This window comes from Equus caballus, chromosome 25 (assembly GCF_041296265.1).
Source record: "Equus caballus isolate H_3958 breed thoroughbred chromosome 25, TB-T2T, whole genome shotgun sequence".
Classification (NCBI taxonomy): Eukaryota; Metazoa; Chordata; class Mammalia; order Perissodactyla; family Equidae; genus Equus; species Equus caballus.
This window is the reverse complement of record NC_091708.1, coordinates 22,878,308-22,904,700: the sequence shown is the minus strand read 5'-3', so window position 1 is coordinate 22,904,700 and position 26,393 is coordinate 22,878,308. Positions and strand designations below refer to the sequence as shown.

General features: G+C 45.8%; 2 long non-coding RNA genes across 4 annotated transcripts in view; one reads left to right on the top strand and one right to left on the bottom strand.

The window, feature by feature from the left end:
• LOC111770720 (uncharacterized) overlaps nucleotides 1–20,610 on the bottom strand; it is a 28,217-nt gene extending 7,607 nt beyond the window's left edge. The window contains exons 1-5 of one of the 3 annotated variants that reach the window (XR_011432559.1): nucleotides 20,278–20,610; nucleotides 15,082–15,176; nucleotides 11,430–12,957; nucleotides 11,216–11,332; nucleotides 8,692–10,115 (exon numbers count right to left, since the gene is read on the bottom strand). This is a non-coding gene — a long non-coding RNA (uncharacterized lncRNA). Of the gene's footprint in view, nucleotides 1–8,691; nucleotides 10,116–11,215; nucleotides 11,333–11,429; nucleotides 12,958–15,081; nucleotides 15,177–20,277 lie in introns of those variants that run through there. The other 2 variants (XR_011432560.1, XR_011432561.1) reach the window with 2 other exon arrangements.
• Nucleotides 803–25,126, top strand: LOC138920777 (uncharacterized). Its single transcript, XR_011432562.1, has 3 exons — nucleotides 803–920; nucleotides 21,130–21,321; nucleotides 22,671–25,126. It is a non-coding gene; the product is annotated as an uncharacterized lncRNA (long non-coding RNA).
• Nucleotides 25,127–26,393: the final 1,267 nt, after the last annotated feature.

Below are 26,393 nucleotides of genomic sequence, written 5' to 3'. Positions count from 1 at the left end.
ATACAGAATGTTCTCCAGGGTAGACTGTTAAATGAAAACAGCAAGATAAGAGCAGGCGTGGAGGAAACTTCCGCCTGTGTACAAAGGGAGAAAGAATACCCATCCTTGTAGATGGAGAGACTTGTATATAACTGTATCTGTAGACATTTGCCTCTATAGGCATAAAATGGCTCGGGAAGGTTACACAAGAAACTGGGAACACTGGTGGCCCTGGGAGAGTGACAGAGGTGGGGGAGGGAAGTGGGAGACCCATGGGTACCTTTGAATCAGTGACTGAATTGTCCATTCGGTAATAAGAGAAGCATAAACTTAAAGTCAGAATGAACAACTGCAGGCTCCTTAGCATCATCGTTAAGAGCTTGGACTGTGGATTCAACCTGCCTCGATTTAAGTCCCAACTACAGTGCTTGGTGACTGTGTAAACACGAGGGAGATTTCTTTTTTTTTTAAAAAGATATAATGATACCGACCCTGGTGTCAGTTTCCCCACATTAAACCCAGCATATATGGGGTTAAAACCAAAACACTCATTCCCTGCTTACTCTCTGGCTTCCTGGCTCCAGAATCCGCTATCCTCCATGGAGACAGACACCGTCAAGGACAAGCACCTCGACCATCTCCTCCCCACAAAGAGATACGAGCTGGTGGGAAAGCTGCTGACCAGCAAGGTCACGGGCTCCCTCCTCTCTGCAAGTGTCTCAAGGCCAAAGATAGGCTGGTGGGAAAGCTCCGACCAGCAAGGCCATATGCTCCCCCTCCCCTACCTAAAGCCCCAAATAAAAACCCTTCCTTTTAGCTTTTCGGGGAGTTTGGGATGTAAGCGTTAGCTGCCCTCTCTCCTTGCTCAGCGCTGTGCAAAAATAAAGTTCCTACTTTCTTCCACCACCCCCGGTGTCAGAGATTGGCTTGCTGCGCAACGGGTGAGTGAACTCACTTCAGGTTCGGTAACAATAACTTTTTTCCTTTTTCTCCCCAAAGCCCCCCGGTACATAGTTGTATATTCTTCGTTGTGGGTCCTTCTAGCTGTGGCGTGTGGGACACTGCCTCAGCGTGGCTTGATGAGCAGTGCCATGTCCGCGCCCAGGATTCGAACCAACGAAACACTGGGCTGCCTGCAGTGCAGCACGCAAACTTATTTTCTTTTTTCTTTTTTGAGATTTTATTTTTTTTCCTTTTTCTCCCCAAAACCCCCCGGTACATAGTTGTGTATTCTTCGTTGTGGGTTCCTCTAGTTGTGGCATGTGGGACGCTGCCTCAGCGTGGTCTGACGAGCAGTGCCATGTCCGCGCCCAGGATTCGAACCGACGAAACACTGGGCCGCCTGCAGCAGAGCGCGCGAACTTAACCACTCGGCCACGGGGCCAGCCCCCGAACTTATTTTCTTAATGGCTGTCAGCTCAGTCTCCTCAGCCACAAAATGGAGGTGATGATAACACCTGCCTTGAGGAATTTTTTTGAGGATTAAGGAGATTTTCAAATGAGGATTCAATGAGATAATCCATGTAAAAAGTGCCTTATTTTTCATTATGTTAAGCGAAATAAGTCAGTCAGAGAAAGACGATCTCTATATGACTCCACTCATAGGTGGAAATTAGTATATTGAGAAGGAGATCTGATCGGTGGTTACCAGGGAAAAGGGGGGGTGGGGGGAGGGTACGAAGGGGGAAGTGGTGTACCCACAACATGACTAACAAAAATGTACAACTGAAGTCTCACAAGCTTGTAATCTATCATAACATTAAAAAAAAAAAAAAAACCTAAAAAAATAAAAATAAAAATAAAAAAAATAAATAGCAAAAAAAAAAAAAAGTGCCTTTTTTTTTTTTTTTTGATTTTTCCTTTTTCTCCCAAAGCACCCCAGTACATAGTTGTGGGTCCTTCTAGTTGTGGCTTGATGAGCGGTGCCATGTCCACGCCCAGGATTCGAACCGGCAAAACCCTGGGCCACTGAAGCAGAACTCAAGAACTTAACCATTCAGCCACAGGGCCGGCCCCTAAAGTGCTTTATTTTATACACAACATTTTATTCTTCTTCTTTGACTGTCCTGGGGATGGCCGGTCCATAGGTCCATCAGAATATTCCCTGCCTCCCCTGTATGGAACAGCATCGCCTACTTTATAAGGTTGTGCACATCTAATGAGTTAATATATCTGAAATCCCAAACAGGGCCTGGTTCATAGGGAAGGTTAATAATTGTATCAACAGAAACATCCTTTAAAAGGCCATTCCCGCTCTCTCCTCACATCTCTGAATTCATAGGCTCTCTTTATTTCAATAATTATATCTTCCCTAGAATTTCCATGCAGACACTTTTCAAACCTGCCTATTCTTTTCTCATGCTGTCCTGCTCTGGCTTTAAAGCTTAACATACCTGTTCCTTTATCTCTTCAAAAAATGTCAACCTGCTTGTTTTAAGGTTTCTTTCAAGTTGTTTTATTATCTTTAGTTCTTGGGGTGCAAAGGCTCCTATTTGTGGCAGCTGCTGACTGAGTGTGGCTCATTTCTTCACGTGGGTTTGTAAGTGAATTGCAAGCCCATCTCCATCGGGTTTCTGTGAGCATCCGGACCCCCAGCTGTGGAAGTGTCCCTACCCGGGGGGTTTCATGGAGCCTCAGGTCCCCCAAGTTTTACCTGTCCCACAAGTTTTTACACTAGTTTTTCCACTTGGAATCCCCATACCATACAAGTGGTAGGAACTCACACCTGCACAGGGCCCCGAGCGGGACGTGGCATTCTTCTGGTTCTGCTTCCACATCGAAGAAGCCTTTGTGACTCCTAGCTTTTTTTACTCAGGCAACTCACTTTCATCTCCCTGCAAACACAGAGCCTGTGGCTGGACTCCCCTCACAGGCAGGTAGCAACTCTCCAGCCCCAACCTCCCAGCTTTAATATCCTTTTGGTCCCTGCCTTCAGCTCTACCTTATTATGGCTGTGGCACCTTTATGGATGAGGGAAACATCCATGAATTCAGGACTATACTGATATCTAAAGAGATAAAAGGGGCCAGAAGCTTCAAGAGGAGGCTGGGAGAAGGAAATAGAAAGCTGCTGGCCTGAGTAACTTCTTAGCAAATCCATTTTCAAAACAAAATGGCGCAACCCTGTGGAAAGCCTCAAACACTTCAGTACAGAAAAGAGATTGGGAGGAAATGTACCAAAATGGTAACTGAGCTGGTTTTAGTGTTAGAGGAATGAATAGCTTTTCTTTCTACTTTTCTATATTTTCCACATATTCCTATTCCCTTTACCTTGGAAAATGTCCCTCATAAGCCATTTTTAAAGTGGTTTTCCAGTCAGCTGGCAGGAGGTTGCTGATGTGACAGCGGAGGACCACTTTCTCCTGTTAGGGGTCGGGGGGCAAATCCAGGCAGCTGCAGGGAGAGGCTGAGCAAGGCCTGTACTTGGAGGTGGAAGGACTAGGATGGAGTCCCAGCTCTGTCACCTATCTGCTGGACCACCCACGGAAGTAACTCACCTCACCAAATCTCCTTTTCCTCCTCTGTAAGTGGAGATTTGCTCATCCGTTCACTCATCCCGCAACTGTTTATTGAGCACGTGCTATGTGCTCAGCACTGTCACGGGGTCTGGGGTACCACAAAGAATAAGATAGACACACACTTGAAGCTCACATTCTGAGGCAGCACTGTCCAAGAGAACTTTCTAGAATGATGGAAATGTTCTATATCTGCTAGCCAATATGGTAGCCACTAGACACGTGGGGCTCCTGAGCACTTGAAATGTGGCTAGTGCGACTGGGGACAGTTTTTTTTATTTATTTAGTGTAATTTAAGGAGCCACATGCGCTAGTGGCTACCGTATCAGACAGCATCATAAAGAGCGGATAATGCCTCTTGCTCTATCTCATGCAGTGTGTGAGAGGGTCAAAGCAATGTAAAACGGAGCTGTGGGCGTCCTCAGACGTGAGGATGTACCATGCCTCCCTCAGACAGAGCAAGCTGCAGGAGGAAATTCAGCTGTGGGGACTTTTCAGACCCGAAGGCTGTTGCTATGGGCATGGGAGGGGGAAGAAAATACTCTAAGTGGCTGGCACGTGGTCTGGAAGCACTGCCCCATGCGCAAGCTGAGGTCTCCCTGTGGAGCACAACGTGTCCTGTAGAGAACAATAAGTAACTAAATAAATAGGTCCCAGTGACACCTGACCACCAGTGACACCTGACCACCTGCCCGGCTCCCTTCTCTCTCCTGCTGTCAGACCCGGCTCCCTCCGCTGCTTTCTTCCCATGGTCTGCTATCTGGGGTTCAACCTCCCTTGAAACTGGGCAGGGCCAACGCTTTAGCTTCAATCCCGTTCTTCCCTCTGCCTCCTTGAACCCTACATTCCAAATCCAGTTGGTCTTCTCCATAGCCAAGAACACAGGGGCCTCCTTGCTTCACCTGACATGCTTCCCCTTGCTTCCCCTTTCCTTTCACCTGGGTTTTCAGGGGCTTCATTTGCTCTGAGACCACCCTTTATAATGCACCGGACTCCTTAGCCAAAGTCCCAACCCCACCCCCACACCACTAGCCCTGCTGAAGGGGAGGCCCTAGGCCCACGAGCCCTACCCCGCTCCCTGCTCCCCACAAGCACAGCTGACTGGACCAGAGGCAGGTCCCTGAGCCAAGGTCAGCCAACCTATAGGTTTGCTGGCAGTCTATGAGGTGGCCTGACTTGAAAAGACGAGCTGAGCCTGTCAGATGTTCTTTACGGGAACTTGTACAGAAATATCCAGAGAAGGAGGGAGTTAGCAGTGGGAGAGAAAGCTGAAAAGAAGTTTTGAGATGGCATCAGGGCTACCAGAGGTCACGGAAAGCCTGGCTTGTCAGGAAGCAGTCATGCAGAGAAGATGCAGAGGAGCGATGAAGAGATGAGAACAGCCGGCCGGATGACTCTCCGGTTCCTGTCCCCAGCCCTTGTAATTGAAGACACCTGCGAAATCTCTTGTGCAGTAACCTGTCGTGTGTCATAGGTTGGGTTTCCTGGAAATGGGCTCTGGGAAGGAAGGCTGCATGCAGAAGAGTTACTGGGAATGCTATTGAGAGACATGCACGTAAGAAGGTGAGGAGGCTTGGGGAAGAAAGACGAAATGCAGCTGCAAACGAGTCTTAGTCGGTCGTTCAGGGAGTTCTGGAGCCATGATGGCCCTTCAGAGTTGTCCCAAAATTGAGGCAAAGAGGCTGGGCTTTTTACCCATGCATTAGGCAATCATTGGCCTTGGACCACCCCTAGGAGGGAGCATAACCAGGAGGCAGGCTGTTCCCTCCAGCTGAAGGCAATTCCTATTGAGGTATGTGGCTGGGAGCCATCAGCCACCACTCTTCCCAGCTTCTGGGGTACAGGCGTGAGGGCACTAAAGAGGGGGTCTGGGGGAACAGCACAGTTTCCGCGTGACACATACACAAACAAACTCTCACACTTAGAGTTCCCTGAAGGCAGAGAATATGTCCTGTTTTGTTTCTCACTTCTAGCCTAGTGCCTGGCACAGGAAACTGTTAGATTTAGATTCAACAGATATGCGTTGAGCATCTATACTGTGCCAGGCATGGTGCCAGGCACATTATAGGGATTATCTCACAGAATCCCCAAAATGGTTCTATCAACTGCAAATTTGTAAAGTACAAATTTTTAGCACCATTTTACGGAAGCAGAAATTGAATCTCAGAAAGTAACTAAAGCCCAGCTAAAAGACCACATTTTCCAGCTCTCCTTGTGCTGAAAGGCTGGCCAGTACGACATAAATAGAAATCATTAGATGAAACTTCTAGAAAGTTCTTGGAGGAGAGGCATCGACTCAACTTGAAGTCTCACCCTTTTCCCTTCCCATTACTTCCCTCCTCCCTGAAAGGGGACATGATCTCTGAAGTCGCAACAATCATCTAGAGCCTTTGAAGATGGAAGCCACCCTCTCGAGCTGGCAGAGCAGATAGATGGAAGAAGCCCGAGACATCCCAGCATTTCCACATCAGTCTTAGAAGGCCCATCTCTATCTAAGACCCTTGTTAGTTTAGGATCTATAACTCCGTACGGATATATTAGAGTAGAGTTTATTGTTCTGTTATCTTACAGATACAACCCAAAATTGCATTTGGATTCCACGGCCCATGAAATTGAATGCTGAAAATGTGCTTTTGCCACAATTGCAAATCCTAATAAGCAAATAAGGTTTCTAAAAAGTATTAGAATGCTTAGTTCCCACACTAACATACAACTTACTTTAGACAGAAGTAATAGTAGAAACACCCTATTTTTATTTAGCCCCTGTGGAATGAGCATTATGTAAATTGGTCTCTGTAACAACTGTGTGAAATAGACAGGGAAGTGCTACTTTCTCAATTCATTAATTACAGAAACCGAAATTCAGTGATTTCAAGTCAGAGAATCTTCAAATCTTGGGACAATAAAGATCTTAAACAGTCTGATCATTCTCATTCTCGGTATCTTCCAATTCTTTCTTCTTCCCTCCAGAATAGAATCCAAACTTCTTAGGTGGCATTTAAGGCCTTTAAAAATAGGATCCCAGCGGGCTGGCCCAGGGGCACAGTGGTTAAGTTCACACGTTCCGCTTCCTCGGCCCAGGGTTCACCGGTTCGGATCCTGGGTGTGGACATGGCACCACTTGGCATGTCATGCTGTGGTAGGTGTCCCACATATAGAGGAAGATGGGCGTGGATTTTAGCTCAGGGCCAGTCTTCCTCAGCAAAAAGAGGAGGACTGGCAGCAGTTAGCTCAGGGCTAATCTTCCTCAAAAAAAAAAAAAAAAAAAAACCAGCAGGATCCCAGGGGCCGGCCCAGTGGCTGAGTGGTTGGGTTCACACGTTCTGCTTCAGTGGCCCAGGGTTTCGCTGGTTCGGATCCTGGGTGCGGACTATGGTGCCGCTCCTCAGGCCGTGCTGAGGCAGCGTCCCACATGCCACAACTAGAAGGACCCACAACTAAAAATACACAACTATGTACTAGGGAGCTTTGGGGAGAAAAAGGAAAAATTAAAATCTTAAAAAAAACCCAGGATCCAGCCTAGCTCTCCTACTTATCTGCTCCCAACGTAGCTGGGGAGAAAATGGGACTGACAATTGAACCTTGGCCTGCGTTCCCTCCAAAAATGGAAACTGAGGGGCCGGCCCGGTGGCACAGCAGTTAAGTTTGCATATTCAGCTTCTTGGCGGCCCGGGGTTCGCTGGTTCGGATCCCGGGTGCAGACATAACACTGCCTGGCCCGCCATGCTGTGGTAGGCGTCCCACATATAAAGTGGAGGAAGACGGGTATGGATGTTAGCTCAGGGCCAGTCTTCCTCAGCAAAACGAGGATTGGCAGCAGTTAGCTCAGGGCTAATATTCCTCACACACAAAAAAATGGAAACTGAGACAAGAACTTGAATGCAGACAGTTTACTTGGGAGTTGACCCCAGAAGAGTGAGGTACAAGAGAAAGTGAAACAGGGAAAGAGGAGAAGCCAATTAAAGGGTATGTTGTTATGTTGGCCACCAGTGGGCCCACGGGGCCTCAATCCTGCCAGGGCCCTCTGAGGAGCACACAGAAATCTTCTTGGAATTGCCTTCTCTTAAGTCAAGACGGAGAAGTATTGATCCACTGACTTCCATCCCCCACTATTTGATGGCTGCCCCAGAACCCTTAACTCCCCCACCTTTTTGGGCTGTGTGAATGCCAGCTCTCCCATACGGCAGCACTGAAGAAGCCTCAGGGCAGAAAAATGAAAGGCATGGGGCTTGTCCCTGAGGTGAGAGGCTGTCAGGCCAACGTGAATTCAAAACCCACACAGAAGTCTGTTTACAGATCTGACTAAATGAGATCCTACTAGACAGATTATCCCACAGACCACAGTAATAAAATCTGGGCATGACACAAATAGTGGTTCCCTGAAGGCACCAGAGGGGGACAGAAACAGGCAGACCGTGGTGCAGAGGACACATGCAAAGTTGGGAAGTTGTACAAGGTGACACCATTGTCATAGTGTCCAGTTTACTAAAGATAAAATAACCCGGTGTGAGATGAACCAGGAAAATGGAACACATCCTCGAGAGAAAAGAAAATCAATTGAAAATGACTCCAAGATAATCCAGATCTTAGAACTAGAAGATGAGGATTTTTAAAAGGCTGTCATAACTATTCTCACTGTTTCCCAATGCATTCTCAACTATTCTCAAATGTATTCTCAACGTGTAACTATTCTCATTGAAAACAACATATGCTTTCAATGAATGAAAAGAGAGAAAATCTCAACAAAGAAAAATCAAAATTATTTTTTAAATGAAATGAAAATTCTAGAAATGAAAATACACAATACTTAATTTTTTTAAATGTAATGAAAATAACAGAGGAAAGAGTAAGTGAACTTTAGCATGGAGCAATAGAAATTATATAATCTGAAGAACAGAGAGAAAAAGATTTTTTTTAAAAAAAAGAACAGAGACTCAGGGACCTGAGTATCGGATGGTCTAACATATATGTAAGCGGAGTTCCAGAAGGAGAGGACAGCAAGAGAATGGAGCAGAAAAAACATGTGAGGAAATAATGGCTGAAATTTTCCCAAATTTGATTATAAATATGAATTTACAGATTCAAGATGCTCAATGAACATCAGGCAGGACAAACATGAAGAAGGTCATGCTGAGCCACATGTGGTCAACTGGTTAAGGCCCAAAGATAAGGAATAAATCCTGACAGATAACAATCGATTGCATAAAGGAGAAATTGACTTTATTTGTAGACATCATGACTGTGTACCCAGACAAATCCTAGGAATACACCAAAAGAAGAAAAAAGCTGTAGAATTATAAGTGATTCCAGCAAAAGTGAAAGATTCAAGGGCGATATACAAAAATTAATTGCATTTCTATATACTGATATGAGCAATTAGAAACTAAAATTTAAAAATCAACTCCAGGGGCTGGCCAGGGGCATAGAGGTTAAGTTTGCACACTCTGCTTCGGCAGCATGGGGTTCACCAGTTCAGATCCTGGGTGCGGACCCACTCACTGCTTATTGAGAGAGGGAGTCATGCCGTGGAGGTTGTCCCACATACAAAATACAGGAAGATTGGCACAGATGTTAGCTCAGGGACAATCTTCCTTTAAGTAAAAAGAGAAAGATTGTCAATAGATGTTCGCTCAGGGCCAATCTTCCTCACCAAAAAAAAAAAAAAAAATCACCTCCATTTACAATACACTATAGTGCTACCAAAGTCAGCAAGATGCTAGCACAAAGGTAGACACAAAAATCAATGGAACAACAATAAAAAAAATCGATGGAACAAAAGATTTCAGAAATAGACCCATTCTAACATGGTCAATTGATTTTGACAAAGATGCCATGGTACTTAAAATGGGGGAAGAATAGACTTTTCAACAAATGGAACCACTGGGTATCTATAAGGCAAAAAAAAAATAACCTTCACTCATATATCAAGCCATATAAAATATTAACTCAAAAGCATTCATAGGCCTAAGTGTAAGAGCTGAAACGATAAATCTTCTAAAAAAAAAAACAAAACAGGAGGAAAACTTTTGTGACCTTAGGTAAGCAAAGAACATAAAAAAACACAAACCTGAAAAGGAAAAGATTGATACAATGGACTCCATCAAAATTTAAACTTTTGCTCTTTGAAAACTATTGTTAAGAAAACCAAAAGACAAGCCACAGATGGGGAGAAAATGTTTGCAAAACATATACATGACTGGAATCAAAGGTTTAGAGATGCAATGTGGTGCACAAATATCTGATACACACAGTTTCAACAAACGGGGGGTTTATTTTTCTCACACAAAAAATCTAGAGGTGAGAAATTGATGGCAATGGTTTGGCTGCTCAGTGATGCCATCAGGGACATGGACTCCTTCTGTCTTTCCTGTGCTATCCATGGAATGTTGTCTTCTACTTATGTTTCTTGCCTCATTGCTCAGGATGGCTGCCATAGTTCCAGTCATCACATCATCACATAAAGCAGGAAGAAGGGAGAAAAGACAAAGAGCCATAGCTGCTGCATCTTTTTCCTTTTATCATGACAGCAAGAGATTTTCCAGAAACACCCTTCAGCTGACTTCTGCTTAGTTTTCATTGGCCAGAAAAAAAGTCACATGGCCATCACTGGCTTCAAAGGAATCTAAAAAGTAAGGAACAGAATTGTCATATTTGGCCTAGATCACCTTGTCATGATCACCTTGGAAACGCTACTACAGATGCCTCAGATAAAATCTATTATCTATTAGCGAGAAAGAAGAAGGGAGACTGTACATTGGGTAGTCAACTTATGGTATCCGTCACTTCATCCTAAACGCTAGCCATGAAGAGCACTTTTATTTCCCAACATATTCCAAGCTCTTTCATGCATCCAGTTCTTTGTATCTGCTGCCTGGAATCACCTTGCTCTCTGTCTTCACCTAACAAACTCCTTCTTAGCCTTCAGAACTCAGGGCAATTTCACCACAATAAAAATATATATTAAAGAAAAAACTTGGGGCAGACATCACCTCCTTTGGAATGCCCTTCCTTCCTCCCTTCCTCCCTCTCTCCTTGGTGTGGATGAAATATCCCTCATCAGGAACACCTGAACTCCCCACAAATCACGCCTAATGGATTGTCCGTGATGCTAAAAGCCAGCTACTTCCTTTTCTCCTCACAGAGTGGTAACCAAATCAATAGACGTGTCTCAATGCCTTTGCTTTTCCTGATTCTAACCCCTGCCTTATGCCCAGTTGCATTTCTGCCATTTGGTTCTCAAAGACACCCCCAAATCCTTACCATTCTTATAATAAACTTCCTTTTCTGCCTATGCCAGCTCAGGCTGGTTTGTTACTCAAATCTGGGAGTCGTGATTCACCCATGATCCCTCGCTCACGGGCATCCCGGCATTACCTACAGGGGCAGAGACAGTTAGAGCTCACCACCAATCTCTGAGCTCCCCTAGGTTTCCTGGCTTCCACAGAAGTTAGCGTGGGGGTGACCATGTGACCAGTTCTAGCCAACGGACTATGAGCGGAAGTGACGTGTGTTACTTCTGGACCAACGCGGTTAAGAGCCAATGTACCTCCTCCATCTGTCTTGACCCCACTGTGACAACAACATGTCCCCTGTGGTGTGGCTATAAGAAGGAGGAGGGCTTCCCAACCTACGGAGGACTTTGCACCAGCCAAAAGACAAACTTTTTTTCATGATAAGCCACCGAGACTTGGGGGGTTTGTTCCCGCAGCTACCATTACTTACGTTATTATATCTGTTAAATGACAGCTGTATGTGACTGCTCTCTTCCATTAGAACATGATCTGTTTGAGGTCAGTAGCTGAGTTCATCTTAGAACTCCTGCACCAGCCCCTACAGGACCTGGGACAGGAAGTGTGTTTGTTAAATGTGTGTTGAATGAATTACAAGCAGATGAATCATTCCATCCAATGTTTCAACACCTCAAGTGAACACTTACTCGTAACCCGAGGAGTCTGGAAACTTCGAAAGCTGGAAATTGAGCCTAGAATCTTCCATCTCCAAGCCAAGGGCTTTTTGCATATCATTGTGGATAGATGACGGGAACTGTGAATTAACTCCAACGTGTGACAGTTCAGCAGACAGGCAGTCTCCGTGGAGCTTTCTAGAACAATTATTCTGGAAAGTCATTTCTGGGAAAGGGCCCAAGAATTTACCCACAGCAGAGGAGAAAGACTTCTTCAAACATTGACTGCTTCTGTTGCCCTGGTCATGAAACTCTGAAAACAACACAAGTCAGAAGCTTCCTAGGGGACAGAGGAGCATCTGTCCTTTGAAAAACTTCAACATTTCTGTTAAACAATTTTTCTGGAATTAACAAAGGGGAAAGTGAGCAGAAACATTCTGAAAATCCAGCAATTAGGCTCAAAAAGTCAGTTCAGGGTGAGGAAACAAATTTTGTGACAGCTTGTGTAAATGCCTGAATTAACTGAAACTCGGTAGTAATAAAGATAAAATTTGCTTTGCTGTTGCCAATGGGATGAGACTACTGTGTGTCAGGTGCAGAAGTGGCCTTTATAGGCAGGATCCTTCCTTATTCCTTATAGCAAAGCGGTAACGTACCGAATGCTGGTCCCATTTTACAGGTGAAGAAAACGAGGTCAGAGTACTTAGGAAATTTCCTAAAGATCACAAAGGTAATAAGTGGCGAACATAGGATTCAAACCGAGGCTTTTTGAATTCCAAAGCCCACGCTCTAGGTTTTCAGATGTGGCCAGTTTGATTCTCTTATTTGAAAGTCTCAGAAATCCACTGTAAACTGGTTTAGACAAAGGGACTTTATTGGTTCACAGAATACAAAAAGGATTGAATGACAATCCACCGGAAGGACAGGGATAGCGCTGGGCTTCCGGGGCAACCGCATCCAGATGCCCGAAGGCTGCCGGCAGTCCCTCCCCCTCCATTTCTCTGCTCCTCTCAGGGTCACCTTCATTGTCTCTCTTACATGGTGTTCTTCCCACACACGGCAGAAAACACGGCTGTCAACACATCCCAAACCTCACATCCGTCAGCTCCTACCCAGAGAGGATCTGACTGACTTCAGCGCCAGTTTGAAAAATCCGAGAGCAGAAATCGGATCGGACAGCTTGCGTCAATACCTCCTCTGTACCCATCCACTCTGGCCATGGAGATGGGTCATCTAAGAACAAGGCAGCTTCTTGTTCGGAGGAAGATAAAGTGGCTGAAAAAACCAAAATGGTCCAAGGAAATATAAAAGCTTAGCTGGAAGCAGAGGAAATACTCAGGGGGATGTTCCTGTGATCTGTAGACATCTGAAGGACGGTCACGAGGAAGAGGAGGTGCTCTGAGTCACTATGGGACCGATGGGCACAAGTTTCCAGGAGACAGACGTCAGGTTCAGGTTTGGCATTCACTAAATTTGTTACAACTGATGAGCCTACACTGACACATCGTTATCACCCAACGTCCATGGTTTACATGAGGGTTCACTCCTGGTGTTGTACATTCTGTGGGTTTGGACAAATGTATAATGACACGTATTCATTATTACAATATCACACAGAGTATTTTCACTGCCCTAAAAAATCCTCTGTGTTCTGCCTATTCATCCCTCCCCCTTACATATGTTTTTACAGCGTTTATATCTCAATGGATATGCAATTTCAATAACACCATTGTATCGTGAGCATTTCCCCCGTATCATTAAAAAATCTTTCATGGGGCCAGCCTGGTGGCACAGCAGTTAGGTTTGCACATTTCGCTTTGGCAGCCCAGGGTTCGCCAGTTCGGATCCCGGGCGCAGACATGGCACTGCTTGTCAAGCCATGCTGTGGCAGGCGTCCCACATATAAAGTAGAGGAAGATGGGCATGGATGTTAGCCCAGGGCCAGTCTTCCTCAGCAAAAAGAGGAGGATTGGTGACAGATGTTAGCTCAGGGCTTATCTTCCTCCAAAAAAAAAAAAAAAAAGTCTTTCATAAACACCATATTTCCAAGTTAAAGCCCATAATGTAACATGATTATTTTTCCACTTCCCTATTTAGGTTATTTATATTTTTTTGCTACCATAAATATCACCTCTATGTTTGATTATCATAATTCATAAGTCTTAGTCCAAATTTCTAATTATCTCCTTAGGTCCTTCAAAATTTTGATGCTCAAATAATGCCCAGTCTATTGTATACACTAGAGGGAGTTTGCGAGTTCTTGGAAACAATAGTTTTCTGTGCCCTGGTGAAGAATGAAAATAACCTGCCAAGACTGGCAGAAATATTAAAGGCATTTGGGAAAGCTATGCCTGATCTCATAATGAAACAATGTGGGCATTTTCTTCCCAGGCCCGTCCCATCGTGGGTCAGGAGCAGAGCTCAGCCGGCTATTTGGGCTGACCACAAGCATGGTCGTGAATCTTTAGATCTGTGGATGACCGAAGGGTGAGCACAAAGGCCACGCTCAGTCTATGAAGAAAGGCCATGTGAGAGGGCTCTGAGAGCCCCACCCTCGCCTCGGGGAACCGCAGTCCCCAGCTGAGTTCCCAGAGCCGCAGGCCAGACCTTGTTGTGGAACTTGTTGTACAAGTTCTCTGAGGTTGTAGTGGCTGCGCTTGATAGGCTGCGGTGGGTAACTGTCCTTAACCAAGGCTCGGGTCACGAGCAAATGAGTGGGTGGCAAGCCATGTGACCAGGGCTCCTGGAATGACTCTGAGGAGGTGGGAGGGGGGCCTGAGCTCTCAAGCCTTTAGATCCTCCTCTGTGGCCCCTCCCACCTTTCTTAGACGGTTCTCATAGCAGAAGATTCTGGCACAGAGGGAGCATGCCAGAGCCCAGGCAGCCAATGGTGGCTGGGCAAATACAGCTGAGAAGAGGGGGAAGAGTGACACGAGAATGTGGAGTACTGCTGTGTCAACCCTACATCCCCCAAGGATTAAGAAGGCACCACGGTTCCCCTTGGACCAAGGACCCTGCCTCTTCTTCTTGCTGGTTCCATCTTCCCAGAGATTGGCCCCTCCTAGCCCGCCACACTTGACTTGCTCATTTGTGCAGGAGATAAATTAAGACTCTCTTTCCTTAAAACTATAACCACAGGCAGAATTTTGACTCTATGCCAGAGTACTCACGTGACCTAGGAAGGCAGTGGAACTTTCCTGGTTGGTAAAAATGGAAATCTTTGGGAGAGGTGGATCTGATAGGCTCAAGGACACTTACTTGCAAACGCGAAAAGCAACACAGGTTAGGGTCAAGATAAGACTCTCCCTTAGAAACCATGGTTCTCAATCTTAACTGTGCATAAAATCCCCTGGAAAGTTTCCTAAAATCCTCACGCCCAGAGCAGTCACGTCACAGTCTCTGGGAATGGGACGCATGCACCCGTGGTTCTTAAAGCTCCCTGGGTGATTCCAGTGTGTAGCCAAGGTTGAGAACGACTGAACTTAAAAGGATAATCAAAGAAGACCAAAGCTCCAGTGTACTGATGGCCATATAAATTTAACAGCCATATTTCCCATCTGTACTTAGGTGTTTTATTTCTTTAAATCTTGTTTTATAATGCATTCTGGTCTTCCTTTGCAAAGCCAATTAGAGACCTGTAAACAGATCATAATTTTAAAAGTTAAATTTAACAAGGAAAAAATACCTTGTGTCTCTGTGCTCTGTGAGGTACCCCTGCAGAGGAAAGCTTCATTAGCTGCCACACCCAAGGCCACCTTTTTTGACAGAGCAGGCAGATGGCTTGGAAGAACGAGAGGAAAGGTCAGAGTTCATCATAGCAAAAACTTAAAGATAAGTTGAGAAGCTGGGGGGACACCAGATATGCACCCAAGGGGAGGCTTCTACATTTTAGGTGCAGTAGTCCAGCCTACGGGGGCCAGAGGGTGGCACAGGGTCAGGAGCTGCCTGGTGGCACAGCAACACTCAGGAATCCCTTGGACTGGACTTTGGTTTCCATCGCAGGCAGAAAGTGAGATTCTTCAAATCCCAGAGCCTCAAATTCGGCCCTCTATTTTCTGCATCCTCTTCTCTCTTCAACCTTAGCCACCTTCTTCTTTGGTCTTTCGAGGAGTAGAGTAGGGTACAGAAAGAGTGGGGATTGGGCCTGGCCCTATGGCGAAGTGGTTAAAATTCTGCACACTCCACTTTGGCGACCTGGGTTCACGCGTTCAGATCCCGGGCACAGACCTATGCCACTCACCAGCCATGCAGTGGCAGTGTCCCACATGCAAAAAAATAGAGGAGGATTGGCATGGATGCTAGCTCAGGGCTGATCTTCCTCAAGCAAAAAAGAGGAAGATTGGCAATGAATGTTAGCTCATGCTGAATCTTCCTCAGCAAAAAAAAAAAAAAAAAAAAAAAGAGCAGGGACCTTGGGATCAGACCAATGTAAGTTGGCAGCCTAGCTCCAACACTTATGGGCTATGGGACAGTCGTGGAATTTTTAAACTCTGTGGGTTCCATTTCTCATCTATGAACTTAGCAAGGGATCTGAGAACATGGAGTGCTACTGGGTCGACCCTCCATCGCCCTGGATTAAGATGGGGTCTTCTGCTACCCTCAGGTTCATCTTCCTGGGGATTGGCCCCTCCTGGCCAGCCACATTGATCTGCTCATTTGTGCAGGAGATAAATAAAGTCAGTAAAATCTTTAGGCTCAGGAAAGACAGGCTCCTGCTCCAGTGCCCCCAATCTATAGCGTCCTGTTCTGGTGCTCCCTGCTGGGTGAGGGGCTCAAGGACCAAAGGTCCTGCCCCTTAGAATCCATGTTCCCCACCTAGGCCACCTCACAGGGGCTGGGACCCTGAAATTCTCTGTCCAAACTGGCCTGAACCCACCTCTGGGGTCAGTGGGGGCTGCTCCCCAGATCTGTCCTCTTGAGGATGTACTATGCTGACTGTCTGAGGCCTGATGGGGGCCAAGGGCAGCTGCTGGGGAGGACGTGACGGGGATGGAGTTGGACACAGCAGGGACATCTGATTTCCACACACGGGTGTCCTCACTGGCTTGGGACAGAGTCAGGGTTGAGGAGAGAAGGAACAGTTCTCCGAGCCTCGCCACACTTCAGCTCAGAACTGGGATGAGGAGCCAGCCTGGTGGCACAGCAGTTAAGTTTGCAGGTTCTGCTTCCGCAACCCAGGGTTCACTGGTTCGGATCCCGGGTGCAGACATTTGCACCACCTGTCAAGCCATGCTGTGGCAGGTGTCCCACATATAAAATAGAGGAAGATGGGCATGGATGTTAGCTCAGGGCCAATTCTCCTCAGCAAAAAGAGGAGGATTGGAGGCAGATGTTAGCTCAGGGCCAGTCTTCCTCAAAAAAAAAAAAAGAAAAGAACTCAGATGAGCGTAAGAATTCTAAATTCAAACTTGGCCTCCCAGGTGATCATGAAGATATTTGTCAACTTAGAAGGTTAGCACATGCTTTATTTAACAGCGTCTTAGCTTGAGTTTTACCTTTAGAACACTGACGCCTGTGGCACGGGGGATGTGGCCCTCCGTCTGCACCCCAGCCCTGGCCCCGCGATGTTACCAGCAGGGGCCGGGGAAAACAGTACTGCCGCTTAGGTTGCCGCAAAGGCCAAGTGCAAAAAATTATGAGTGCATAGTAGATGCTCAGGAAGGATTATTCTCTCTTCCTTCTGGCTCATGATTGTCACTCAGAAAATGCAGCTGTGGAAGAGAATCCTCTAGGCGGGGCCCCCACCCTCCTCCTTGTCAATTCTAGGGTGCAGCTTCATGCCCTGTTGGCTTACTGGGACTGACGAGCCCTCAGGCCTTGCCACTGAGAGGTCGATCCAAGTCTGAGAGCTGAGCCTGGATCCCTCAGTTCACCGTGGCCCAAAAAAATGGCTCTTATGCCATCAGGAAGGCTGTAGCCGGGTCAGAAGTGGCTCCGGGGAGAGGCGGCTTTGGCGGGGCGGGGCTTCAGGACCCTAGGCTTTCCGCGTGTGTCCGACGATGCGGCAAGGCCTGCGGAGAGAGATTTCTGGGTGTGGGGAGCAGGGAGGGGCAGGCAGCAGCTCTGGGGACTCGGAGTGCTTCCTCAAGAGCCAGGGAGGGGGTCAGGGGGAGGGGCGCTGGCTGATCTGGGGCTCAGCCCCTTAGGACTCAGAGACGCCAGGCTTCTGGGACAACTTGGAACCAGCAGAACTGGTTCACGGGGCTGTGTGTGTCAAATTTGCTGTGACGTTTCTACTTTGTACTTTGAAAGTATCCGTTTGCCGTCTGCGTTTCCAACAGTAAGTGGGAGTACGCTTCGTTGTCAGAAAATGGACCTGGATGAAGGCGGACGCAGCAGGCAGAGGGAGCAGTCTGTGCGAAGAGGCGCTGTGTCCAAGGACCGTGGAAGATGGGACAGAGAGTGGTGGGGGGCGGAAGCAGAGGAGGGTGCGAAGGTAGTCAGGCCATATTGAAATGGCCTTGAAGCTTTCTGATGTTGCTTCACGGATCACAGAGGAAAATGCACTTAAGACTCTGTAATATAATTTCCTTCTCATTACAAAACTCTCATTTCCTATAAACTTTAGGTCATTTTTTTCATATTGCGTACTACATGTCAAGGAATGTTCAACCCATATATTGGTTGGACCCCTTGCTGGTTGAATTTTTAATCTATCTATCTGCCTACTTCTCATCTATTTCCCAACCCCCCCCCCCCCCAGGAAGATTAGCCCTGAGCTAACATCTGCTGCCAATCCTCCTCTTTTTGCTGAGGAAGCATGGCCCTGAGCTAACATCCGTGCCCATCTTCCTCTACTTTATACGTGGGACGCCTGCCACAGCATGGCTTGCCAAGCGGTGCCATGTCCGCACCTGTGATCTGAACTGGTGCACCCCGGCCGCCGAAGCGGAACGTGTGCACTTAACCACTGAGCCACCAGGCTGGCCCCTCCTCTGTTTTTTTAGTCACCAGACATAGAAATTTATTTAAAAACAGAGAAAGTTTATTTTTCAATCATGGGAACATTCATCTGATAAGTTTGGGGTCCCACTTCATTCCAGGAAACAGATCCCTGAAAATCCCTTTTGCAAAAACATTCCTGAAGCCTCAAGATGTCAAAAACAACCTTTACAAATATTTTCCATGTATTCAAATGCCAAAGAGGTCTGTAACTCACAGAAACAAGATCTATTCGGTCATCTGGGGTAGCATTATGCTTCCTAAACATCAAGAAATAGGGGCTCCCAAGGAGGCAAAGCATAAAAGCCTTTAGATTTGTACTCTGCCAAACTTTATCTGAAGGGCCTGGGGTTAGGGAGGCAGTCAGTTCACCCTAACCCCCCCGGCCCCGCCCCTTGCATACTGTGCTTTAACTCCCTATTATCCCTCCTGGTAAACCTAGGTTGGCTAATTTTCATGATAAAACACTAGGGCTTTATACCTATTGTTGGTATAAATGCAACATTGTTTATTTGCCAAATCCTGGAGAGGCGAAGATATAATTAATCTATTAAGGCTTCTCTTGGAAAAAAGTCAAACCCTTCAGATGGGAAACTTGGGTGGATATCATCAGTGTTTTGCAACGGGGCTGGCCGGATTGCTCCAGACGCTCAGAAGGTCTCTGCTCAGCACATTCTGAGGTTCATGCGAACTGGGAGCCGCAGGCTGGGAATGCAGAGAGAGCCGTTCTGTTTGGGGATGTTAAGCAGGAAGACCTGCAGCATCCACCAGGCCAGTGCCCAAAGCCCTGTGCAGTGGGAACAGCTGTGCCTGTGTCTCCACGACTGGGACTAGACTAAGGGACGATGCGGCTGGAAGTGGGGCTTCAGGCATCCCCATAGCATGGCCCTCTCATCTTCCAGACAACGTATTTGAGGGTGGGGGTCAGCTCTGCTGAGTGAAACTCTCCCCTGAGGCTTTTCCTGATGGGCACGGCCACTCCTGGTAAGGGGGGCTAACGTGTGCCCCCATAAGGCCTCCCAGAGTAGCCCGTTACTGGTAGATGGCCTGGTAGGAGTGTGTGTGGGGGGGTGGGGGTTGGTTTAGTTGATTTTTAGGCTACAACCTTTCATGTTTCCCCCAAACATTAATGGCATTTGAACCCTGGACTGATCTCCCCTTTGAAGGCTCCTCTCCCTCACAGGGACACAGAAATACATTGCTGGCTTATTGAAGTGGCAGCTATGGCCACGTCACTAGAAAAGAAGGAAACCGAGGAACCGATTAACCCTCCCTCTCTGCAGAGAGAACACTTTGGGAATTCTCCATCCAAGAGACCTGTGAGCGGTGACAACAGAGCATTGCCACCCTTCTCAGAGGACCTTTATTACGTGGTTTTGGCTCTTTAGATCTCCACGCACAAATGCTAAAGCAGCAAGAGCTTTCCAAACTGGCTTTGTGACATCTGTACCCAGTGTGATCAACATTTGGCAGGAGGCTAGTGGGGAAGGAACAGAGCTTACTGCGCAGCTCCATCCAGCAGAACTCCCTGCAGTAATGGAAACGGTCTACATTTACACTAACACCGCAGCCCGCAGATACGTGTGGCTACTGAGAACTTGAACGTGGCTAGCACCACTGCGGAATTGGATTTTTTATTTTGTTTCATTGAAATTAAATTTAAATAGCCACAGAGTTTGGCTCTGTGGCCGAGTGGTTAAGTGCACGCGCTCCGCTTGGACGGCCCAGGGTTTCCCTGGTTCGACTCCTGGGCACGGACATAGCACTGCTCATCAGGCCATGCTGAGGCGGTATCCCACATGCCACAACTAGAAGGACCCACAAGTAAAAACATACACAACTATGTACCGGGGGCTTTGGGGAGAAAAAGGAAAAATAAAATCTTTAAATAGCCACATGTGACTAATGGCTCTCATAATAGCCCAGCAAGTTCACTGACCTTGAGATGCTAAGGGAGAGAGGGCAGCTTCAATCCTTCCTGGTCTCCTCCTTTTTCTCACTTCCCTCCATATTCAGCTTCTCCTTGTTCATCAGTCTCTGGCAGTGCCATTGCCAAGGCCTCTCCTCAGCTAACCGTACCACAGTGGCCAAAGGGCAGCAAGAAACAATGTTACTCTCTGCTCTGAAAAGCCTGAGCGTGGCCTTCTCTGAGCAGGATGAGGTTGGCAAGGATTGCCGAAGCTGAGTGTGGTATTCCAAACTGCTAATTTGCTCATACAATTTGGGAAAGTGCTACTTTAAAACCCTGACATGAATTGAAAGCGACATTTCTGAAATTTGTGGGAGGCCAGAGTCCATGCTACTGGAGGTTATGTTTGCTAATTGTCTCAGTGGTTGTTTATTAAATGGTTATGGGATATTTATTTCTCTCTGTTGGAGAACTTGGCCCAGAAAGGCAGGCTTGTTTGCTGAGATTTTTCTACCGTGACCCAATCGAAAGATTCCACCTGATTTCTTGTTTTTTTCTCTCTTTTTTTTTTTTAAAGATTTTATTTTTTCCTTTTTCTCCCCAAAGCCCCCCGGTACATAGCTGTATATTCTTCGTTGTGGGTCCTTCTAGTTGTGGCATGTGGGACGCTGCCTCAGCGTGGTTTGACGAGCAGTGCCATGTCCGCGCCCAGGATTCGAACCAACGAAACACTGGGCCGCCTGCAGCGGAGCGTGCGAACTTAACCACTCGGCCACGGGGCCAGCCCCCTTGTTTTTTTTTCTTTTTTAAAAAATTATTTTATTGAGGTCATATTGGCTTATAATACTGTGTAAATTTCAGGTGTACACTATTACATTTCAGTGTCTGTATGGACTGCACCCTCATATGGCGATGGATGAAAACTAGACTATCAACCTGATTTCTTGTCAACTGGAAGATTGGAGTCACATAATCTGCTTTTTCCCAAAAAGATCCACAAGGTGTCTTCAGGATTGCCTTTGCAGCCCAGGACACCCACCCGATGCATAGACTCTGCTGGGACGAGAGGGGCAGGTAGGAAGAGGGGACTGTGTTTTGTGCTATTCTGCTCAACCCCCTAGGTGGTTGGATCGGGGCTGGGTATTAACCCCAGAGCAGAAAATTTCATAGGCTGGCCAGTGACCTCTGACTTGGCACAAAAGAATGTCCTCCAACCGGAGTCCCTCTCTCTGGGCTCTACAATGGAAACAGAGAGAATGTGGGGGATGAGAGGGAGGAGCCACAAATAGGAGCTTAGGTGGGGACCTCTCAGCCAGAGGCTGACTTTGTGCAAATGGGGTAGAGTCTTGGAATCTGTGTTTTTAAAATTCCTTAGGCAATTCAAACGCACTGATATCCACTTTGTTTTAATTCCATTTGAACTTAGTCACCTCCAATAGGACACTCCTACCTCACCTCACACCCCCCCATTTGAAACTTTAACATAGAGTACGCCAGGATTTTGCTGTTGGTAGTACTTGAGTGTAAGCTTTCTTTTTTTTCCTCTTTTTTTAATGATTGGCACCTGAGCTAACACCTATTGCCAATCTTGTTTTTCATTTTTCTCTTTTTCCTCAAAGCCTCCCAGTACACCTCTGTGTATTTTTAGTTGTGGGTCCTTCTAGTTGCGGCATGTGGGATGCTGCCTCAGCATGGCCTGATGAGCGGTGCCATGTCCGCGCCCAGGATCCGAACCAGCGAAACCCTGGGCTGCCGCAGTGGAGCGCACAAACTTAACCACTCAGCCACGGGGCCGGCCTGCTTAATATTTCCTTAGGCTGGATTGCTAGCAGTGGGATTACCAGTCAAGAGATACTTATCTTTGTGGTTCTTGCTATATGTTGGTTTCCAATGGGTTGTGTAAATAGACAGTATCATTGGTTGACTACGTCAGTTTCACCACAACCTTGCCAGCATTGGGAATATCACTTTGCATTTTCCTCCTAATTCCCCATATTTTAAAAAAATATGCCTTGAGCCTGCTTTAATTTGCATTATTTTTGATTATTGTAAAGATGCTCATTACGATAATGTTTCCCATTGGTGTGTTTACTATCTGTGTTTTCTCTTCACCCTGAGTTTCCAAAAGTAACGTCTTCTAGACACCCACTTTCTCCTACTATTAAACTTTTTTCCTCTTTATTTTCAAAGACACAACATAGCTTTGAACATTTCCAGTGGCAGCATCCTAAAACCCCACCAGTCAGAAAAGCAGCCTTTTTCCATTTTAGTTAAACCTCTACTGTTGTGTTTTGCACACAATGACTGACACACATGCTTGTCGAGTAACCATGGCACTTTGGTCTTGTGGCTACAGTGTTCAGTGGTCATAAAAAGATAAGACAACTGTATTAAACAAAATTAAACCAATTTCTTAACTGCAGGACTGCTCAGAGCCTTCAATACTCCTTTAACAAGTTCTCAGTGAAGAGGAGAATGTGAAAGACATCTTTTTAAAAAAATTTTTATTCATGTATCTTTTTGAGGAAGATTAGCCCTGAGCTAACATCTGCTGCCAATCCTCCTCTTTTTGCTGAGGAAGACTGGCCCTGAGCTAACATCTGTGCCCATCTTCCTCTACTTTATGTGTGGGATGCCTGCCACAGCATGGCTTGATGAGCGGTGTGTACGTCCGCACCCGGGATCCGAACCAGTGAACCCCAGGCCACCAAAGTGGAACGTGAGAACTTAACCACAGTGCCACCAGGCTGGCCCCTGTGTGAGGCATCTTTCCCACATCTTTTGCCTGCCATCGAACCCTTGCATGCTGAGGCACACTGGAGGAATGGTGTCCTGAAGAAGATGCTTTGAGAAACCCTGCTCTGGCGTAGAAGTCACGCCCACACTAAATTCAGTATGTGGACTGAAGTGGGAAAAAACATGGCATCCCACAGTTACTCCACTTCAGACACCAACACACAGTGACAAAACACAGGCATCTGTTAAGAAATACTTTAAATAATATATTAGAAAAGTCAACAAGGATGTTGGCAAGATATTTGCAGTGTGAAAAGGAAAACTACAGCATGGCATGTGGAAAAGGATCTCATTTTTGTTCAGGAAAAAATGTGTATCTTATTACTTGTTTTTTTTGCCTCTAACCCCCACCACCACTAGAATGTAAGTTTTTGAGAGCAAGAATGTCAATTTATACAGACCATTCTAAGTTTGTGTAAAATTTTAGGATATGTTTACATTGATCGACTATTGTGTTTGTTGATTGCACTGTCATGTTATGCTTTATATTTTATTTTAAAATGTGTTTATATTATAGTTTTTTATTTACATACAGACTGCTGTTTACTTAATAATAAAGTTATTACTAGATAAACTTTATTAAACTTTTAAAAAGTTATTATGAAATTAACTTCATTATTAAGCTTCTCTCTCTTTTAGATATTGTCCGAGAAGAATGTTTTCACAATGAGTGTGTGTTAGTGTTATAATCAAGGGGAGAAATAAAGCTGTTTTTATTTGGGAGAGAAAAGAGGCAGCATGGGAAAGTAACATATGAACATCTGCTGTGCCCCAGGCAATGCAGCTGTCCCATGTCATTTAATCCTCCCAATTATTATTCCCATTTACAGGCAAGGAAACTGAGGCACAAAGCACTTAACTGACTTATCTAAGATCATAGCGTATGTGGTGGAGCAGAGTTTTTTTGTTTAATTGTGGTAAAATATACATAACATAAAATTTGCCGTTTTAATCATGTTTAAGTGTACAAATCAGCAGCATTAAGTGCATTCACCGTGTTGTGCAACCATCACCCCTATCTATTTCCGGAAACTTTCATCATCTCAAACAGAAACTCTATATCTATTAAACACTAATTCCCTATTCCTTCCTTCTTCCAGCCCCCGGTAACCTCCATTCTACTTTCTGTCTCTATGAATTTGCCTATTTTAGGTAAATTCCTCTCATATGAGTGGAATCATACAATACTTCTCCTTTTGTGTGTGGCTTATTTTACTTAGCACAACGTCTTCAGGATGTATTCATGGTATAGCATGTATCAGTACTTCATTCCTTTTTAGAGCTGCATAATATTCCATTGGATGGACATACCACATTTGGTTTACCCATATATCAGTTGATGGACATTTGCCTTGTTTCCACCTTTTGGCCAATGTGAATAATATTGTTATAAACATTAGTGTACACGTTTCATCTGAATCCTTGTTTTCAATTATTTTAGGTATATAGACCTAGAAATGGAATTGCTGGATCAGAAGGTAATTCTGTTTAAGTTTTTGAGGAATTGCCAAGCTGCTTTCCACAGCATCTGCACCATTTTCCATTTCCTACCAACAATGCACAAAGTTTCCAATTTTTCCACATCCTCATCAGCATTCATTTTCTGTTGTTGTTTTTAATAGCCATCCTAATGAGTATGAAGTGGTATCTCATTGTGGTTTTGATTTGCATTTCCCTAATAGCTAGCAATGTTGAACATCTTTTCTGTGTTTATTGGCCATTTGTTTATCTTTTGGGGAGAAAGGATTTTTCAAATCCTTTGCCTATTTTTAAACTGGGTTATTTTTTGTTGTTGTTTTTGAATTTTAGGTGTGCGTCATATATTCTGGATATTAATTCCTTACCAGATATATGATTTTCTCCCATTCTGTGGGTTGTCTTTTCACTCTCTTGATAGTGTCTTTTAATGCACAAAAGTTTTTCATTTTGATGAAGTCCAACTTATCTAATTGTTTTCTTTTTTGGCCTGTGCTTTTGATGTCATAGCCAAGAAATCACTGCCAAATCCAACGTCATGAAGATTTTTCCCTGTGTTTTCTTCTAGGAGTTGTTAAATGACAAAAATAATACAATTTAGTAATCAGTTTGATGTGCTTTGTTCGAGGGAAAACAATTCATGCACTGGGGGAGTACAGCACCTCAGAAGCAGCGGAACACTCTTCTTGAGGGGTTTTGGGCCAGATCGAGTTTATAGAGCGTTAGAAGAGGCAAAACAGAGGCAACACAGAAACAGGCGTAATTGGCTGGGAGGTGGGGGAATCGCCTTATAAGACTGGTCCAACTTTGTAGGGCGTGGTAAACCAGCCAAAGCCAGGTTGGAGGATCGTGATTGGTGTTAGGTTTCCTTGACAATGAGATGTTGCCAGGAAGTGCAGGCTGACTTAGGTTTAGATTTGTGATGGGGGCCGGCCTCCGTTTTGTGGGTCCCAATAGATGAATTACCTTTATTAGAATTTTATAGTTTTAGTTTTTACCTTTGGTCTTCAGTCCATTTTGAGTTAATTTTCATTTACGGCATAATTTCATTATGGTATGGTATTCATCATAAGGATCCAACTTCATTCTCTCGCACGTGGATGTCCAGCTTGCCCAGCACCATTTACTGAACACACTGTCCTTTCCTGCTTGGATGGCCTTGCTCTCTTGTTGGAGCAGAGTTTGGAATCCTGTTCTGTCGGATTTTAAGTGGTATGACTTTTTCTAGTAGAGTGTGCACCCCAGTTTTCCCTACAGTAGTCTTTCTTTCTCTCCCAGACCCAGAAGGGCTGTCGTAGGCCAGGCCTGGCGAGCCCCTAACATGGCCCCCAGTGGGGCGAGGAGGCCCTGGGCATCGCCCAAGGGCAGCCCCTTCCAGTCAGGCTGCTCCTGTGGGTGCCGGATGCAGCCACACCAGCTGGCCTGGCCTGGCTCTGGGACTGCCCAGACCGGTTTGCAGGCTTTCTGTTCACTGGGAGCTGATTTCTTGGCCACGGTGGCGGCTTGCTTTCTCTCTCTCTCTCTCTTTTTGGCTGTATTTCTTCTTGAATTCCCTCTCCTTCTCTCTGCCTCTCTTTCTCTCTCTTCTCTCCTCTCTCCCAGGCTCCGGCATGGTTGCTGCCAATCCCCAGACCAAAGGCCCCAGGCTGCTGACTTCACTTCCACCCCCAGCCTCTCCTCCTCTGGGCCCTCTGCCAGGCCAGCCAGGCCCTGACCCAGAAAGTTTCTATTTTTTTAATGGATATAAAATTATCGATAATTACATGAACAGAGATGCTAACAATAACAATTCACATTTATTGCGTACTTACCAGACATAGCTGAAATACTTTGTGTCATTTATTCCTCACAACAGAACTGTGAGGTCCTTACTG